The 20,645-nt window shown below is 47.2% G+C and overlaps 1 long non-coding RNA gene across 1 annotated transcript; it reads right to left on the reverse strand.

Moving 5' to 3' along the window:
• Positions 1–1,960: 1,960 nt before the first annotated feature.
• LOC126548024 (uncharacterized) lies at positions 1,961–8,111 on the reverse strand. The gene is made up of 2 exons (XR_008609310.1): positions 6,365–8,111; positions 1,961–5,058 (listed from the first exon to the last, which is right to left on the reverse strand). It is a non-coding gene; the product is annotated as an uncharacterized lncRNA (long non-coding RNA).
• Between the last annotated feature and the right edge of the window lie 12,534 nt (positions 8,112–20,645).

Consider the following 20,645-nt stretch of genomic DNA (forward strand, 5'->3'; position numbering starts at 1 on the left):
CTGCGACTACAGCGCCAAAAGAAATCCTAGTGAAGGAAATGATAACTAAAAATGTGTTCACTTTATACACTCAAGTTGTTCCGTTGTTACACTAGGAGCGTTCTTGCACTGAGTGTGATCAGTTAGTACTGGAAGTGCCTAATCTTCAGCGTGGCCGCCACTATTTCCAATAAATGACTGCACTTGTGAGAACGGGAACCCATTAGAATGCACTGGTGCTTAAGCGCTGCAATCGGTTTAGGTAAATAATTGCTCTGTTCTTCGGCAGAAGTGCAAGAGGCTCACTAGAGCTAATTTTACTACTTAAATAGATTGCACGCGCACCTATTTTACAACAAGCGTCATGAATGTACAATTATAAACCTCCTTACCTGTCACTGACTGTTTACTTTCCTGCACGTGGAAGAGTTGCGAAGACCGCGTAAGTAGAGTTGTATCAGAAGTAAGACGTTAGAATTATAAAATGTTCAAATCGAATACGCATATTCAATAAATACGCGTTTCGAATACAGAACCTTATACAGAACATATTTCCGCTTTTAAACGTTGAAAAGAAAACATGGAGAAAAAAATTTTGTCAATTTCTTTCCTAGAATATACATAATGCTACCTAGAGTACGTTTAACTGACCGGCTTGTAAATGAGGTAGCAGTGAAAGGTCACCACAGTTATCCTGACAACGGGCACCTGGATCGGCCAGCAGACCGCATGCATGGTCCATGGTAGCAAGGCCCGAACAAACGCAAGAACATTTTAAGACCATATATCCCGCCCCATAGTCAAATACTCCAGGAAATAAAACACCAAGTTGTCGTACCGAATACTTCATTCGGAAAAGAAGTATTCAATTCGTATTGAAACATTTAAGCAGTCGCACGCCCTTATTAAATCGTTATCGCTTTGCATACAGAACATATTAATGCTTTCATTGCTACTAAAATTATCTTTACCATCATGGTATCTTTATCCAAATCAGCCCTTGGGGTCCAACACAGGAGGACCTGTTTATGGCCCAGTATAGGTTCTAGCAGTAGAACGGTGCCAGTGCTTTGAGCATTACAGTGGAAAGATTTCAATTATGCGAAATTCTCTTAGCAAGCTACGATTTTATGGTAAAACATGCTCATAATTACCATAGTATAACGTATCTGTACCTCCCTGCATTATCGCGCACGTTAGAAATAACACATTCGACAGACACTACTACAAGTAGGCTTCCACGTTTCCAAACATGCGAAACAAGTTTCCTAATATCTTCAAAGAAAAGTGAAGCCGAAACATGCGAGTAAGCATTTATGGCCATCTACATCACAACGAAAGTTACGTTAGAAATAATAGAGCCCGCTACAAAATTACAAGCTACCCCAAACCCTGCACCATTATTCTGGCGTTACTTGTGTTACGTATCCTAAAAGAAAAAAAATACGGATTTGAGTAAAATACGTAAGTATAACGCATGAATGCCTTGTGCTCGATTCGATTCCGTTAGCCGTACAGGTGGAGCGCCGCTCGGACGATTTGCGAAGCACAAAAACAGTTCCGGCTCAAGACCCCACGCGTGCTCCTTAGAGCAGGGTACTATCGGAACACACTTAAAAGCGCGTCATATCACGCTGGCTTTTTGCGCATACACGCATGTGATGCTGTTTGTGCATGGGTCACGTTGCGTGTCATCTTTTCAGACCAAGACGGATGAAAACGCACAAAAGATTTTCAACGCCAATCATACATACATTTAATAATTGCTACAGCGCTAAAGACGAAGGGGAGACACGAAAGGGCAGGACTATGCGCTGTTTTGTCTCCCTCCTCCTTTTGCGCTGTAGCAATGATGGATCAATACTAACCCAATTCACCTTTCTCTATACCCAATTCACCTTCCTCTATACTTACCTACTCACCCTCCGTTTGCTGCAAATCGCAGTAGGTCCTCTTGTTGCAGAAGTCAGACATTGCACTGTTTGAGTGTAGAAATCTTTTATTGGTATTCTTAGACGTGTCATACACCCACTACTTACCATAGCGCTTACCTTTACTTCAGCTGGAAGAAAAATTGCTTGAGTATGTCCACTTTGACGACCGAATGTCTCCATTCTTCCCACTCACGCACGATGTCGTTAAATGCAGACGATTAAAATTAACGGAGTGCTCACTTTCAATTAACGCACATCTGGACCCACTGCTCGCAGGTCACTAGTTATTCAACCGCCGCGAATCAGCCACACAAATCTCTTCTGCACCTTCCACAGATGCCACTGCACCACAGCGGAACCTCCGCATGAACTACCGCACGCCCAGCTTGGTCTCCCCCACACACCACACCTACCGCAGATTTCACGGCAACTCGCTTTCACTTGCACTTTTCACAGCTGACCTGCACTAAGCTCAGCTCAAAAGCTGCACTTCACATCACGAGCGCACGTTGATTTCCATTCATGTTCACCATCACATCTTGTCGATTTGCATACGACGTATCGCCATATTATGCACAACAAACACACGCCAGCACCACAGCCGCACTTCTCATTGCACGTTTGATCAGTTTTGCGTTGATCTCATTTTATCACAGTGCACGTGTTGGATACGTATAACACGCATACTTGCAACATTTAAAACACAACGTGGACGCTGACGGAGCACACGCTTCATAGGCCTTAATAACGATGAACCTACCGCACACAGATGCACTCACTTATTGTAAGCCACTCACCACCGATGGTGCAAGCACGACTCAGGCGGACTTCTGCACGGATTGGATTGCACGGCACAAACCACGAACTGTGCAGCACAACACGACACGACTTGGCAAAAAGGCATCCTCAGTAAGGAGCTTCACGCCGCTGAGTGAAGCGACACCTCACGTCCACACACTTTTTACAAGAACTTGTATCACTTCAAGTAGGCCGACGCACAAATCGCACTTCGCCTAGCCTTGCACAAACCTTAAACAGGCAACAAAGCACGACAGCGTCGCTAACGACGAGCAAGGGCGCCTCCACCACTTCACTAATTACCTACAGTAGTAGAAGCTTCTTCCAAACTATCAGCAGTACTTCGGGACGATTGCACTACGCACTGCAATTTTCCCATCACTCCACTACACACAAAGTACGCACAGAATACGTCGAGGGCCGAACACTGGAATTCTTGTGCTCCAGCACGTGAAAAACAGCAGGTCGGAGCACACCACGCATTTCTCGTGAAACACAGGCACGCAATAGACAGCGTGGATTATCGTTTCACAGGCGACGTAAGCAGCACGATGCTTCCTCTTTACGTCCTTTGGCGTTCCACGTCGCAAACTTTTGTCACCGGCTACCATACCGACGAGCACAACTAATTCATCGCACCCACGCATCACACCGCATCACGCACACCCTCTCAAACACAGTTGCGCAACCACTTCACATCACAACGATTCACTTCACTTTGCTATTTGCCTGGAGGCATGCAGCAGAAATAAATTACCATACCGCTGCACACAATTAGCAAGGCTAGAACACTCGTTAATTCACATCACTGGAGTTTTGCGCCACGGCGACACTGATTCACCACACCGTCGCGCTCCCTTTCACAGCGCTTTCTCAACCACGTGACAGCGCGAAATCACCACACTGGTTCACATCACAGAGCTTTCTCACCACGTGACAGCTCGAAATCACCACACAGATTCACATTCACCTGACGTTTTATCTGAAGCCACTCGATACAGCTGACGCACCACACCGACGCACATCAATTCACAGCGCTTTCTTAGCCACGTGACAGCGCGAAATCACCACGCTGATTCACATCACCTGACTCCTTACCTGAAGCCACTCGATACGACTGACGCACCACACCCACGCACATCACAGTACTTTCTCAGCCACGTGACAGCGCGAAATCGCCACGCTGATTCACATCACCTGACTTTTTTACCTGACGCCACTCGATACAGCTGACGCACCACACCGACGCACATCACATAGCTTTCTCAATCACGTGACAGCGCGAAATCACCACATTCACATTCCCTGACGTTTTATCTAAAGCCACCCGACACAGCTGACGCACCACACCGACGCATATCACGGCGCTTTCTCGGTCACGTGACAGCGCAAAATCACAACACTGATTCACATCACCCGACTTTTTTACCTGAAGCCACTCGATACAGCTGACGCACCACACCCACGCACATCACAGCGCTTTCTCAGCCACGTGACGGCGCGAAATCACCACGCTGATTCACATCACCTGACTTCTTACCTGGAGCCACTCGATACAGCTGACGCACCACACCGACGCATATCACTTCACAGCGCTTTCTCAGCCACGTTACAGCGCAAAATCACAACACTGGTTCACATCACCTGACTTTTTTACCTGAAGCCACTAAACATCACCGATTCACCACACCAACGCACGTTACACCATGACGACTTCAGAGCTTTTCAAAGTCACCAGACACAGCTTACGACAGTCTCACTTCGCCTGGCCTTTCGCCAGAACTATGACGCACACTACACGATGCTTTTCTGGGAGCCACACAGCACATATACACTTCGCCGACGCTCCTACACAAACACCCTAACACCCTTATTTTTCGATGTTTAAAACGCGCACTCCCGTTGATCTATTATTTATGAAGCACCACTGCTAACACCGATTCCGCAAAGTTGCAGACCGACGGCCTTCACCAACAAAGTCAGCTGCTTGATACGCATCTTCTGTCCACTGCAGCGCTCGAGAGGTGTGGAGGCTTGCTCTTCGGGAAGGCTGCATTTTCTAAGTAGGTGGTCACCATCCGTCCGCCTACCGGTGATTAGGTCGAGAAATTCTAGCACGTTCATTTACTTTGGTAGTGCGAACGTAAGACCGGTTGAAAAGTCACGTCGGTGAATTTGACTCACTTCTTTTACACAAGCCGTGCATACTGAACTATCTAAACATTTAAGAGCACAGTAACAAAAATAATGTTTCGATTTTTCGGCACTCCGAAGACCCCCCCCTCACTCCCCAAAGCCCGCTTCAACACTTCTTAAACTTAGATCACCGACTGGCACGGTGGAGCACCTGAAACAAAGAAATAATGAAATTACCGTCACCGCATCCTGAATGCTCTTTTAGCATAATATTGACAGCTTAAACATTCTGAACTTGGCTTATATTATTGTTACAAGCATACGTCCAAAGTCACTTGATTCGCAATTTTAACTTCAAGTAATAAGAACCTCGAAAATAATTTGTCGAAATTTTAAATTTTGGCAAAAAACCCTCAAAATTCAACAATAAAAATGCTAAACATTCCATTGCCAGCAGTCATGAAAGGTTCTTTGTAATTTCTTCTTTTGGAACTGAATTTTTTGCTGAAGACCTAACCTGACCTCCACCACAAGCACGCCGAAGCACCATATTACCGTAATAGTCGCTCTTAGTAGCGATAAAAAGGCGCTAATGAGCCCGTGTGAAAGCGCTCACATACACAAAGCAGTAGAGACCAACAAATACGGCTGCGCGTTATCTAGATCCGCTTATCTCCAGCAGCACAATGGAAGCAGTGAATAGGACAATATGGTGTACGTGGCATCATGTGCATAAGACGGCGATGTTTTTTCCAGGTTCATATACGGGGATCATCGAACTAAATAACATAAATGACTTCGGCAGTATCCTAATCCAGTTTTTTTCTTTCTTTTTTTTTTTTTTTTTTTCTAGAAAGGAGCGGAAGTCACGTCAACGCCACTGACGGCATGGCGCCAATTACGCTTCTAAGCCTAACCACCCACTACACCAAGACGTCAGCCCTATTATTGCCAAGTCGAATGCATTTACCCACTCCAAAAGGGCCATCCGCCCCGCGTCTCTGTCAGCAACAAGCGCCGGGTTTCAACATATAGCACTAAACACGTACACGCAGTCGCGAACGCCCGACTAGAGGCGGTTAACCTCGGGCTATCATAACAATTACATGCCATTTTTTATGTTGAGCAGAACAAGTAGTTGCACCCTCCACATCCCCCCCCCCCCCCCCTTTTAAAATACAACCTACTTTCACATTTCATTCAAGCAACACGCACATTTGCTCCATATACCACAAAAATTTAAAAGAAAACTTGCATTGAGGCGCACAAAGTTGAATAACACTGCTTCTGCGAATTCCGTCCTTGTCAACCGAGAGGAGGCGACGCCATTTTGAACTCCTGTATGCACCGGGCAACAAACGAAATCCTACCGCACGACGGTAAAGCTTATTGGCAGGCGTTCATTCCCCACTCACTTATCACATCGTGGCGAGTCTGAAGTTCCAATGCAGACAAATTCTGCATGTCAAAGAAAAAGCAAGAACTACGGCAGCAGAAGCACTGACGAGTCAACTTACCAACGTCTCGGCATCCCGACGTCGCAGCGAATGGCGCAATGGCGCCGTTTGCAACGGCTTTCATACCTCGGATGTCCCCATACTCTACCCAAACTCCATAAAACTCCCTGTCCTGTTCAGATCTCCCTGGTTGTCCTAGCCTCCTCAGCTCAGGCGTCAAAGTGTAAACGATAGATAGCAGTCACTGTTTCTCAATAACGTAATTATGTTATCTAGATAAGGTCCCTTTTCTGCATTTAATGTAGTTATGCACGACAGGTTGGTGAGTATATATGAGACTCACTGCGCACAGTAGACTCACCCATTCTTCCCTATATCGTAGGTGCTGCCAGTGGTAGGGAACTTCGTAAAGGTATTTTTTAAATGTATTACGACCGTGCCAACCGAGATCGTGTTATTGTTACTGTGCACGTATTCGATTCATTTAGCTTTAGGCATAAACAACACTCTTTTACGAAAGCATCTTTGCGGTAGCAAAAATGCGGCAGATGTAGCCTAGGGCACTTTCCGTTCGTTTTCTTCCCCAGAAATGTTAAACGTTGATGCCTATGCGTGTTTTTAGGTTTTCTTTTCTTTTTTCGCTTTGTATCAACTAGAACTTCGAGGAGTAGATTACAAGCGGTTGTACTTTCACCTTATTCTTAATACTGCGTTGGTGAATATGTTTGAAGTGCATGTTTGAAGTGCGTCTTACTGAAAGACGGCACTGAGTAGGAAAACAGTGCGATCCAAGCTGCTGCGTCGATCCTGTGCATGTGCCCAGTGCAGTGGTGCGTACGCTTCCACGAACTACTGTGTGAGGGTAGAGTGGCGTAGTGGTGGAGGTGGGGGAAAGAGAGAGAACTAAGGTACAGTCACGGACGAGACACGGACGGGTTGGATGCGCTGTTAAGATGCACTGTGTAAAGGCTCAACCAGACGTACGCGTTCCAATGCGTCCGCACACGCCGCGCTGACTCGACGTCGCGTGGCGCCCGACGGAGGAAGAGGGCGCGCACCCAAACGATGCACGAGTTGCCGCGCGTAGCCGCGCGTCTCGTCGCGGCGGCGCAGTGTTGCTAGCTTGCCATGTTCAAGGCAGTCTAGCCTTCGCTTAACGGCCACGTTAAGCAATGTGTTACATATTAGACAGTTTTAGTTTAGCGTCAGCAACTATAGCGTACGCTATTCGCTATAATATAGCGTACGCTAAGCAGCGCACGTTTTCTACAATTTTAGTTGACCGGCGATATCTTCGAATCTCAGAGGCCATGTGCCGTTGTTGCGGCTATTTCGCGCCATTAGCGACAGGTGGCGCTGACATCTCGAATGTTTCTTTTGTTAGGCTTCGACTCGTTCGAAACGAGAAGCGATCTCGAAAACACCACGAGGTTATCCATAATACTCTGTCGTCGAAGCGGCCTGAGACTAAGCGAAAGCCGTTTACACAGTCATTTGCTACGAACGAAGTGCATTTTACAAAAGCAACGCCAAATTAAATTCGAAGCGGGCAGCCGGGACCGCCGCCATGTTTCCCGCAAGCTCCGCAAAGCCCGCAACAACGCTAGGGCACGGCGCTAGGGTGACCCGGGCTTGCCTGAACGTCGCGCGAAGAGTCGTTCCGGAAGTGACGTTGGCTTGCCGTGGTCATGTGAGGTGTGTCATGCTACTGACGCGAGCGGCAGCTTCCGGCGCGGGCGCAAAAATTCTAGCGGTTGTAGGTCTCCACGCCGCCGCGCGCCGACACGCGAAACAGCCTCCGCGCCTGACGCCGTACGCGACCAGGCGTGGTGCGGCGCGTGCGGGCGCATTGGAACGCGTACGTCTGGTTGAGCCTTAAGGCTCAACCAGACGTACGCGTTCCAATGCGTCCGCACACGCCGCGCTGACTCGACGTCGCGTGGCGCCCGACGGAGGAAGAGGGCGCGCACCCAAACGATGCACGAGTGGCCGCGCGTAGCCGCGCGTCTCGTCGCGGCGGCGCAGTGCTGCTAGCTTGCCATGTTCAAGGCAGTCTAGCCTTCGCTTAACGGCCACGTTAAGCAATGTGTTACATATTAGACAGTTTTGGTTTAGCGTAAGCAACTATAGCGTACGCTATACGCTATAATATAGCGTACGCTAAGCAGCGCACGTTTTCTACAATTTTAGTTGACCGGCGATATCTTCGAATCTCGGAGGCCATATGCCGTTGTTGCGGCTATTTCGCGCCATTAGCGACAGGTGGCGCTGACATCTCGAATGTTTGTTTCGTTAGGCTTCGACTCGTTCGAAACGAGAAGCGATCTCGAAAACACCACGAGGTTATCCATAATACTCTGTCGTCGAAGCGGCCTGAGACTAAGCGAAAGCCGTTTACACAGTCATTTGCTACGAACGAAGTGCATTTTACAAAAGCAACGCCAAATTCAATTCGAAGCGGGCAGCCGGGACCGCCGCCATGTTTCCCGCAAGCTCCGCAAACCCCGCAACAACGCTAGGGTGACCCGGGCTTGCCTGAACGTCGCGCGAAGAGTCGTTTCGGAAGTGACGTTGGCTTGCCGTGGTGATGTGAGGTGTGTCATGCTACTGACGCGAGCGGCAGCTTCCGGCGAGGGCGCAAAAATTCTAGCGGTTGTAGGTCTCCACGCCGCCGCGCGCCGACACGCGAAACAGCCTCCGCGCCTGACGCCGTACGCGCCCAGGCGTGGTGCGGCGCGTGCGGGCGCATTGGAACGCGTACGTCTGGTTGAGCCTTTAAGGATACACAAGGACGCGTCTCAGAGACGGTTGTGGCAATTTGAGCCCGTTGGAATTCCGTAAGGACGCCTGCGTCCAGCTCACACTTTTCCTCCCAGAGTCGGGAAGGAAAAGACAATGTCCAACACATCATCGAATGTAGAGCCCGCACTTCTCTCGTCCGTGACGGTCAGCATGGGCTGCTTGCATCGGTTGTACGTTCTCCCGTGACGCTCCCTTTTCTAAGAGTTCCTCGTCTCGTTTTCTGAGAAAGTCGTTAATCAGCAGCTTCTACATGACCACCATGCCGACTTCGGCCAACAAAGGGGCTGCATATTCTAGCCCCGTAACGTGAGTCAGTGACTAGTACAGTGGGGCCCCCAGCGCATAATCACAATAAAAACAAAAATTATGGGGCTTTACTAGCCAAAACCACTTTCTGATTATGAGGCATGCCGTAGTGGGGGACTCCGGAAATTTCGACCACCTGGGGTTCTTTAACGTGCACCTAAATCTAAGTACACGGGTGTTTTCGCATTTCGCCCCCATCGAAATGCGGCCGCCGTGGCCGGGATTCGATCCCGCGACCTCGTGCTCAGCAGCCTAACACCATAGCCACTGAGCAACCACGGCGGGTAATCACAATAGCAGCAACAAGCCCAGTCCTTTGCATCGCATTGACTTTTCGACAGTCATGGCCGAGAGTCAGCTACAAATATCCTGTTGGTATCATGGCTGAAGACGGGCGCTGGAAACACTCTGCGACTAGGTGCCTCTCTGCGTCAGAATTGTAGATTTGCGGAAAAGAGAGAGAGAGAGAGTAAACGTTCAATGATCTGAACCAGTAAGAAAGAATGCTTCTTTCTTCACCCAAGGCGGGTGGCCTCCTCAGTCCAGGAACAGCCATCAGAATTTGTTGCTTCCCTGGCCTGGTTCACTTGTGCTGGTCCTCCAAGTCCGGGGCCCCGAGCATGGCCGCCCACGATCCTTGACGGCCCTCTTATGTGCTTCTGTCTTCGGTTCTTCTTTTTCCGTCTTCATTTTCTTGATTGTTGGGTCCTGAAAGGTTAGGACACCCAGGCCTCACCATGTAGCGAAGGGTGTCCGGTGCCCCGCAGGACCTGCAAAGTTATGGGAATTGGGTTGGATGCATCTTATTTATTATAATACTGTGTACATAGGTATTTGTTTGGAGACGCCGCAGAGCGACTGTCTCTTCTTTGGTTAGATTGTGGTGCGGTGAGGGTTAATGAGGACTAATGAGAACATTTTACCTCTATAAAAGAATGCAAGGAAACAATACCATAAAAAAGAATTATCAAAGCAAAACACTAAAAATGGAAATAAATAAATGATACAGGTGTCTGAAAAGTGAAATTTCCGAATCGAATCGAATACGAATTCGAGAAAAATATTCTTCGAATATCGAGTATTTTCTCACTTCTAAACAAGGTGAAATGTAGTTTGTATGGAGTTCTGCTGGTAAAAAATGAGGCTTGTTTACGTTATTTGATAAAAACATGTAATGCCGTTCGCAACCGGAAGTGCAGTCAACTGAGGGGGAAACGACTGCTTTCAGTTATCTGGCGCAACAATGAATGAAGCAAATAGCACGTAGCCACATGCACGTAGTGTTGTTCTTTGATCGAGAGAAGTGTGATGCTGCAGCATCAAAGATTGTTTTAACCCTGTAACGCCCGTGCACTGTTCTACATCAATAAAAAAAAATTTAAAAAACGAGTACAACTTGCTCACGTTTATTTCTAGCCATCTACGTTTGTAAAAAGTTATTCGAGTAAAAGTTTAGTAATTCCTTTCCTGAGCTATCCGCAACTGAAACGTCGCCCCAGCGAATCAAAAACGTTACTTATAGGCTACGAGTCAAGTTTCCTCTTTACTTGGCACAGGGCACAAGTTCGCCCCAATAAAGCTCCTTTCAAGAGCCCTCGACTGCTATATCACCCATCAAGTACCGAGTTGCGCTGCGCTTGACAATATGCAAATATAAACTGCATATGCTTAACGCCTGATGTTCAGCGGAAGGTGCTACGGAAGCTGCGTCATGACAGTATCTGTGGTTGTACGCTATATTGTGGAACTTCTTGACTAAAAAAACGACTAAAGGGAACACATTGGGGGCCTACATGGGGGACTATATTGGGAAACTATTATGATTCACTTTTGTTGCCTAATGTAGTTTCCCAAAGTAGTCCCCCATGTAGTCCCCCTTTAGTGCTTTCGCAGTAGCCCCCGAAAGTGTTGCGGGCTCCCCTATTTTTGCAACATGCAATAGAGACAAGTCATGCGCGCGTTGTTTGATATACAAGTGGCGAGCCGTGACATCACGAACCGCTATGCGCGCCGTGCCACAGATGGAATCATTTAGACTTACTAACACAGAATCCTTTGCGGATTTCACCTCGAAAATCGAAAGTATGATTCAGTAACTTCTTCGTCGTCTTCTTCTTCTTCTTCTTCTTCTTATTATTATCTAGTCAGCGGTTTCTTTTTTTCCCCCAGTATTATCTGTCGTAGCAAAGAGCCAGTTGGCTGCTTTCTAGGTGTGCGTATCTTTCGTGTTGTATAAATTGGTCCCGTGTCCTGTTTGCCTGTAGCTAGCGTTGTTATTTTCTGTTTCAAAACAGGTACTGTTTATTATGCCGCCTGTCAAAATATACATACGTAGTGTTCATTGAATTGTAGTGCTGATGCCCTTCTGCATTGGTCTCGTAAGAGACTAGCGATATTGTGACTACCACTACTACTACTACTACTACTACTACCACTACTACTACTACTACTACTACTACTACTACTACTACTACTACTACTACTACTACTACTACTACTACTACTACTAATAATAATAATAATAATAATAATATAGCGAGAGTGAAGTTGCCGCGCTTTGTTTGGTCCTCTACAGTGGTGACGAAATCAAAACATAGTCCACTGTGCATCGTCCCCGTCTGAAGCCGGCGATACTTTCTGGTAATACATAATTCCTGCATTGCCGCAATAAATTTGGTAATGAATAACTTTTAGTGCGAAGCTTTCTTTGGAACTACTTCACGATTTGACGTGTCGTCGTCGTGGACGTCGTCGCTGGTTGTCTATGCGAGTAGAAGCTGTTGTTGCTCTATCCACAAGAACGGTTCGTGTCGCGTTGCCGCGCGTTCTCCACTAATGAGAGGGGATAGTTCAATCACGTGATGCAAAGCACGGTTCACTGCACAAACAGATGGCGTTGCCCCCCGCGCATCACGGATCTCGGATGGGACAAGCATATTAGCAGCGTCACAGTAGCGGCTGCGCGTAAACTGTTTCTCCTTCGAAGGCGCCTACCATTCGCACCGACACGCACGAAGTTCTTAACCTACCTAACATTCGTGCGCCCAATCTTTCAGTATGCTAACACTGTATGTTTTCCGCATACTGTCACTAATTTGGTCAAAATTGAACGGGTACAAAGGAAGGCCGTTAGGTTTATTCATAACAAGTACAAGTGAACCGACTCGCCCACTAACCTGGATATTGAATGGTGAACGGTGGTTGTCAGAAATACGTGAGAAAGAGAAGGCCGCACCTAGAATATTTTGGAACCACATAAAATTATTAGGCAGGAAGTAAACAACAATACAACAACGTATCCTAGACGAAGATCAAAACAAACTCAGAGGGGAAGCGGCATTAAATTACACCCGAAAAATAACAACCGAATTTTTCCAAGGCAATGACGAGGTTTTACTTGAAGAAAAAAAGAGCATGAAAGAGAACCAGATGGGAAAGGAGCTGGTGCTGACAAATTTCAACTGGAAGAAAACTGAAGAGAAAATTCCTAAGCGCACAGCCACAGGGCTAGACGAGGTTCCCGTTAGGCTGAATAATGAACTAGGACCAGAAAGTAAGGGAGCTCTGGTGAAAGCAGTGGAAAATACTTTAAAAGATAGAAGAATACCAGACAGTTGGCGACAAAGTAGAATGAACTTAATTTATAAAGGTTAGGGGGACACAGATAGAATTCACTCGTATAGACCGTTGACCATTACATCGGTAATATACAGGTTAGCAATGCAGGCAATCAAATTAAAGCTGCAAGCATGGGCAGAGAATAATGGCGTTTTGGGAGAACTTCAGAATGCCTTCAGAATAGGTAGGCGTGTTGATTATAACTTATTTGTTCTTACTGAGTGTATTGAAATATCAAGAGTAGAAAGCAGACCGTTATATGTGGCTTTTTTAGACATTACAGGAGCGTATGACAACGTAGACCGCAGCATTTTGTGGAATATTCTGGAAGGGGAAGGCTTAGGCGATGATTGTCTACAGCTTTTGAGAGAGATTTACCTAGAAAATACCGTTTGGGTTGAATGGGAAGGGATGAGGAGCGAAGAGAAAGTTCATATCAACAAAGGACTGAGTTAGGGGTGCCCTTTATTCCCACTGCTGCTTATGATGGTACAGGCGCCGACAAAAGTGGTATACTCCACGCAGATTGCTACTGCAACGGCGTCGCTCGGCATTTTGGCGAGCTGCAGCACGAAACATTGACACGAGTCATGCGACATGCTTGCAGATAATAAAGGGCACCCATTGGCTGTCTAGATCCCAGATGCTGCCTGTTGATGGCGTTGCGATGCAGTTTGCCGTTGCTCTGGCTCCCGCTGCGTGGAGTATACCACTTTTGTGGGCGCCTGTACATGGTGAGGAGAGGGCGCTGGAAGGAAGTAATATCGGGTTTAATCTCTCATACAAACAGGCGGGTACAGTAGAAGAGCAGCAGCTTCCAGGTTTATTTTATGAGGACAACAAGCAAAGTGATTTGCAATGAATGGCTAACATCTGTGAACAGGAAAGCTAGAATATAGGTTTGAAATTTAGCGTTAGAAAATCAGGTGTTATGGTATTCTATGAGAACAGTGAACAGGCAGTGGCAATGTAGAGCCAGGAAATACCTCGGGTAAAATAATATAAATATCTCGGTATATGGATAAACGAAGGCAATAGATATATGGAAACAGAGGAAAAACAATAACAGTAAAGGGGAAGAGAAATGCAGCCATAATGAAGCACAGAGCGCTATGGGGATACAATAGGTACGAGGTGCTCCGGGGCATGTGGGAAGGTGTAATGGTTCCAGGAGTTACTTTTAGAAATGTGGTTGTTTGCTTGAAATCAGGGGTACAATCAGGACTCGATGGCAACCAAAGGTCAGTGGGACGCCTCGCCCTGGGCGCTCACGGGAAGACTACAAATGAAGCTGTGCAGGGTGATATGGGCTGGACTAGTTTTGAAGTGAGGGAAGCTCGCAGTAAAATTGAGTGTGAAGAACGACTGAGGAATATGGAAGAAAGTAAATGGGCTGGGAGAGAGTCGAGGTATCTGTACAGGAAAAACATTGATTCACAGTGGAGGAAAAGAACTAGGAAGCTTACCAGCAAGTATGCGGCATGTAGGGTGGACAACACAGCAACAAAGAACGTCAAGCGGAAAGTCAGAGAGGCCGAAATAATCTCATGGGTGGCGGCAATGGAAAAGAATCCTGCCATGAGTAACCATACTTAAGAGGAAAAAAACGAAATCAGGAAAGAAACAATTTATGATAACTCAAAGGGAAGCTCATTACTTTTCGAAGCGAGATCGGGATGCCTTAGAACACGCACATAAAAGTGAGATATAAGAAGGAAGAAGAAGCATGTGCTTGCTGCGGTAAAACAAGGGAAACTATTGAGCATGTTTTATTAGAATGCGATGATATCTGCCTAGCGGTAGATTTAGGCACCAATGGACTCCTTGAAGCCCTTGGGTTCAGTGAGAGCAGGGGGAAAGTAAAGATGTCCGCAACAGATATTAGTAAGAGACGATTGGAAGATTGGTGGAAGAAAAGTAGGGAAACGACAAAAAACGGAGACGTACAAAAACAATGTTGACAACAGGGAGTCAGAAAATTTGGTTATGGGAATACGTCGTGCGTTTTCTTTCTCTTCTTTTTTACCTAGGTAGGACATTAGGCAGCATAATAGCAAGAGCTTGGTGGCGCAACCCACCTTCCCGTTCCAAAGAGGACGCTTATAACATCCATCCATCCATCCATCCATCCATCCATCCATCCATCCATCCATCCATCCACCCACCCACCCACCCATCCACCCATCCATCCATCCATCCATCCATCCATCCATCCATCCATCCATCCATCCATCCATCCATCCATCCATCTATCCATCCATCCATCCATCCATCCATCCATCCATCCATCCGTCCGTCCGTCCGTCCGTCCGTCCGTCCATCCATCCATCCATCCATCCATCCATCCATCCATCCATCCATCCATCCATCCATTCATACACGGTAGCGGAACTCTACAGAATGCGTCTGCAGACTGCAGTATCGTGGAAGTTTTGCCGCTGCGGAGGTACGCCTCGTCGTTCCCTTCGTGCGGATGCCCTCGCGTCGGTGGCGGGGCAGGTGTTTGCCGATGCGTCGCGTGCTCGCTCGCGACAATCGTTCCAAGCGCTTTCAGCTGACAGTTTCTGGCACTGTGCCAAGCAGTGGCGTAGCTAGGTCGTGTGGCACCCGGTGCCCATAGGTTTTCTGTCACCCCCCCCCCCCCCCGGGTGTAGCCGGCGGAAAGTCGTATATGACACCCCCCCCACTGGCCCCTTGCACGTATCTTACAGGAAAGAACTCGATCGGTGGTTTCTGAAGGCGCTCTACAAATCTGCGTATCATACTTGGGGTCCTCAGCTAATAATAAAGAATCTGGGTAATTAAACTTAATTAGTGGGTTATGGGGAAAACAAAAGAATTGTCTTAGTTACTATTGGCTATTGCGAATAGTGTACGTTCGAGTCAATTCGCTTCCGACGCGCGTTTAATTTTTAAATTCATGGCTCAAGTTATGTGGGACACCCTGTATATGCAAGACAAGACGGGACAAAGGTTCTTCCCATGAGTTACCAAGTAGCTTATACTCGCATGACGAAGCAATGCCACCTCCAAGGCACTGAGTGCTTTTAGACGAATGGTGAAAAACACAGCTAATTTCCCCGATGCTTTCCTTGGCTTTGCTGTCTCGTTGTTATAAAACAGCGCCAGGGACGCAGACAGAGAAAAGAAACAACAGGATGACGCGCTGTTGTTTCTTTTCTCCGTGTGCGTATCTGGCGCTGTTTTATAGTTATATTACCACACCAACTTGCCCAAATGTTCCTACTTTTGCTTTGTTGTCAGTTGGCTTCATATTGTTGCGACAAACAAAAATCAAACCCCTATATAGGTTCTCCTTCGTGTTTTGTCGCTATTCCAGGAAGTATGAAATTCACATACAGGTGTACATACATTCAGTCACAAGAGGTAATTTGTTTCGAAGATATCGTTGTCCCGCGAGTCAATAAAGAGAGGATAAAAACTATACCACCACCCAGAAAATGGGGCATGGGAACGCGAGCCAACAAAATCGAAGCACACAAAGGACAGAGGAGGGAGGAGGACACTGGAGGGGAGGAAGGAATGGGGAGATGGGATATCAGTGCCCAACCTGGAGCTTTTAACAGCCCTTAATAGGTTTTTTTTTTGGTGTCGGTGTTCATGTTATTCAATTCTTTTATTTGACATCGATAATATGATGCCATGAGCACAGACAAAAAACCACAATTATTGCGACTTGTGGGAGGTCTTCGCTCCCTGAATGACATTCATTTTCGGTATGCAAAGTGTTTTCAAGCATGAAATGCTTTTAGCTCCCGTTTTCGGCGACCTTCAAGTGACGTTGAGCCAAAAGCTAGAGCCGTTATCCAGGAACTCAAACGAGAATATCCGGGCAAGCTGCGAGAACAAAACGAGATCATCCGAGCAACCAGTCAAGACCGCATTACATACGCTAGTTACTTCCCAAACAAGTTACAAAAAATATTGCTTCCGAGTTCTTCCAAATGTTGGTTCACAATATCACTCAAGCTGTAACTTCTAGTACGCTGAAGGTTTATTTGTCATTTCTAATAGGGGCTACCTTCAAAAGGCAGATACAGGGCACTGTACACTTAAGTGTTATCTTTTGGCGCTGAGGCAAAGCTGCCTGTGCTCTTTTCAACTCCAGCGGTCCGTGAGGTCTGCGGCGCGACTCGCGCGCCGGCAGCGCCGGTAGCGTCCGGCGCACCACGGATGGCTGTTTGACCGAGACGAGACTTGCACTGAGGTTCTGTCTGTGACAGACAGCTATTGCGTCCGTATGGACCAGTGCACAACAGTGGCGTAGCCAGAAATTTTGTTCGGGGGGGGGGGGGGGGGGGGAGGGTGCTCACGATGCAGCTCGGCCTCCTCCTTTTAGAATTTGTCGAGGGATCAAATACATGAATAATAACTGCATTGCTATTGCCAAAGATGCTGCAACCAAATTTTTATACGCACTGTCAAGACAAGTGAAATACGTATTTTCTCATAAAAGAATATACTCGGATGTCCCAAAAATTGTGCCCGAAATAACTGATATCAATGCTTCCATGTTTTCGTCTATTTATTGAGTAAAGAAAACATCCCAAGAACTTCAGAACTATATCAGTTCGACACCAGCAAAGCAGTGCATGCCGCGTATATGAAAAATGTAAAGGCCGTGAAATGAACAAGTTGAGGACAAATATTTTAATGAAACTTTGTCCATTCAAGAACCTCGTTTACATTTTTGTACATATGCAACGGCCGGGCAAAAATCTAAGTGACGCTGTCCTTTGTTCCAATGTATTGCGCAGGAGCAGCTGTCACCGGTCATATATTGTAATTGCACCGAAATTGTAGTCGCAACAGAGAGCACATATAAAAAGCAGGAGTTTTGCAAAATATACGACGGCGAGTCAAATGAAAGTGAGCCAGTGCGAATATATGACAAACGGAGTACTTTATTGAAAAGTAGTTTCCATGAGCATTGAGACATTTGTCCCACTGACTAAAGAAAACCAAGAAAACCAATACGTATGTCTGACAGTGAAGAAAGGCAAGCTCACTTTCACATTAATTGGAGCCTACATATCGCCCTCAAGACGGTTGGACTGCGAGAGATTACGGCGAATCACGACAGCGACTCCGCAGCCTTTGGTGATTACTGGAGATTTTAATGCCCACCATCTCTGGGGAAGTTCTAAGATAAACTCGAGAGGCAGAAGATTAGTGTAATTTGCCTCCGAACAAGAACTGTGCTTGTTAAATGATGGAAGCACCACCTTTCTGCGTGGAACTGCCTACTGTGGCTGCCTGGACCTCACCTTTGTTTCACGCTGCTTCACTAGAAAGGTCAGGTTGTTTACGGATATTGAAACGCGGGGAAGTGACCACCTGCCCACTTATCTTAGTGTTCAAGGGTTGACGGACTCCAGGTTAGCCGGCGTCACACAATGTATCGACTGGCCAATGTTCAAGTGAATTGTCGAAGACGGCTGTCGTGATGACTTGTCCTCTAGCCTAGAGGACATCATAAAGGGTGTCCTAGAGGCTGCGAAACATTCGCTTCTGAGAACGTATACACGCACCGAATACGACATTGAGCTAGAGAAGCTTCGTGCAATTCGTCGTCGTGCAGAGCGAAGATACAGGCGCACGAAGTCTGTACATGACTTGAGGTTGGCCAGAAGAACTCAAAAGAAAATTCAGCGTCGCATGGACAAACTTGCATCGCAAAGATGGAAGTCATTCTGCGAATCTTTGGATCCCCGAAAACCTTTATCTCACATATGGAGAACTGTTCGTGGTCTCCGTGGAACCCCTCAGCAGCGCCACCCTTTTAAGTCTTTGGCCCTTCACCAACAATGCAGCGAGATTGAAGTAGCGGAAGCTTTCTGCAGGAGGATTGCTGGCGAAGCTAGTTCTGCTGGAACATCGACGCTCCACCACTCACCGACTTCACGCGACCCTCGCATGGATAGTCCTTTCTCCATGGACGAGCTCGAAGCTGCACTGGCCTTGTGCAAGCGTTCATCTTCACCAGGACCCGACGGTATAACCTACTGTGCCCTATGTAATCTTGGCAAAGAGGCTCGGAATGCGCTCCTGCTTTTGTTCAACAGCTCCTGGCAGACAGGTACGGTGCCCCAGGAATGGAAGACCAGTAGCCTAATTCCACTGCTCAAGCCTGGCACGTCCCCTGTAGACATTGCATCATACCGACCAATTGCGCTTGCCAGTTGCATCGGAAAACTAATGGAGAGGATGGTTCTAGCACGGCTAGAATGCTACCGCGAACATTACCAGGTTTATCCAGATGCGGTGGCCGGTTTCAGGCGTGGCCGTTCTTCCACAGACAACGTTATCGACTTGGTGACGTACGTCGTGCGCCAGAAGTCCTGCAAAAGATTATCTGCTGCCCTGTTTCTGGATGTTAAAGGAGGGTAAGATAACGTAACACACGAAGCGATTTTCAACGCGTTAGAGGCAGTAGGACTTGGCGGCAAAGTCTATTTCTGGATAAGTAGCTATCTACATAAGAGATCCTTTTTCGTACTTACCGAGGATGGCCCGACCTCCCAGCATTATAGTAACCGTGGGGTGCCTCAGGGTGGAGTAATCAGCCCAACGCTCTTCAGTCTAACACTCATTGGACTCGCCGACATCTTGCCAGGCACCGTTAGGTTCTCCATCTATGCCGACGACATTTGCATTTGGACGTCGGCTGTGACGCGACTGCAGCTTCGCGCGCGGCTTCAGAAGTCAGCCACTTTAACATCATCCTACCTTCGAGAACAAGGACCTCATATATCACACGAAAAGTGCGCAGTGGTGGCATTTACCAGGAAATCAATGTCTCCATACGTGATATCCGTCGACAGATAACTGATCTCGTACAGCACGAGTCACAGATTTCTGGGGGTGGTCATTGACAAAAATCTCTCCTGGACCCCTCATGTGAATTATGTGAAAAAACGCCTGGCAGGAATTTGCCATATGTTTAAGTTCCTTGCAGGAAAAACCTGGGGAGTGCCAATACACTCTATGCTGCAACTGTACAGGGTCCTCTTTATTGGATTCCTGCGGTACAGCCTACCGGTCATGTCCAACACCTGCAGAACTAACCTGAATATCATCCAGAACTAACCTGAATATCATCCAAAGCATCCAAGCCCAAGCCCTCAAGATATGTCTTGGTCTACCGCGGAGTGCGTCAACGACTGAAGTTGTTGCAGTCGCTCAAGATTCTACTATTAGAACGCACATTAGTATTAAAACAATGCGTGTGCACATAAGACACTCCCCCCGGACTCCTACCCACCACCTAGCAAGTCTCCCAGTAGATAAGCCCCACACGACATTCAGTGCGACTGTCTTCTCGCACCGTGCCTATTTCAGGTCAGGTTACACACCTGCGGCAAGGCCTTCCATACCTCCATGGTGTATGCGCCGTACTCAAGTGAACCTTACAATCCCAGGACTTCATAAAAAGTCGGACTTGCCATCATCAGCGCACAAGCAACTAACTTTACTTCTGTTGTACGAGAAATACAGCGACTGCACACACGTCTACACTGATGGATCGACTACATCAACCAGTTCCGGTGGCGCTGTAGTTATACCAGCAATGAGAATAACCAAGCGGTTTAAG

The sequence above is a fragment of the Dermacentor andersoni genome, chromosome 1 (assembly GCF_023375885.2).
Source record: "Dermacentor andersoni chromosome 1, qqDerAnde1_hic_scaffold, whole genome shotgun sequence".
NCBI classification, from domain to species: domain Eukaryota; kingdom Metazoa; phylum Arthropoda; class Arachnida; order Ixodida; family Ixodidae; genus Dermacentor; species Dermacentor andersoni.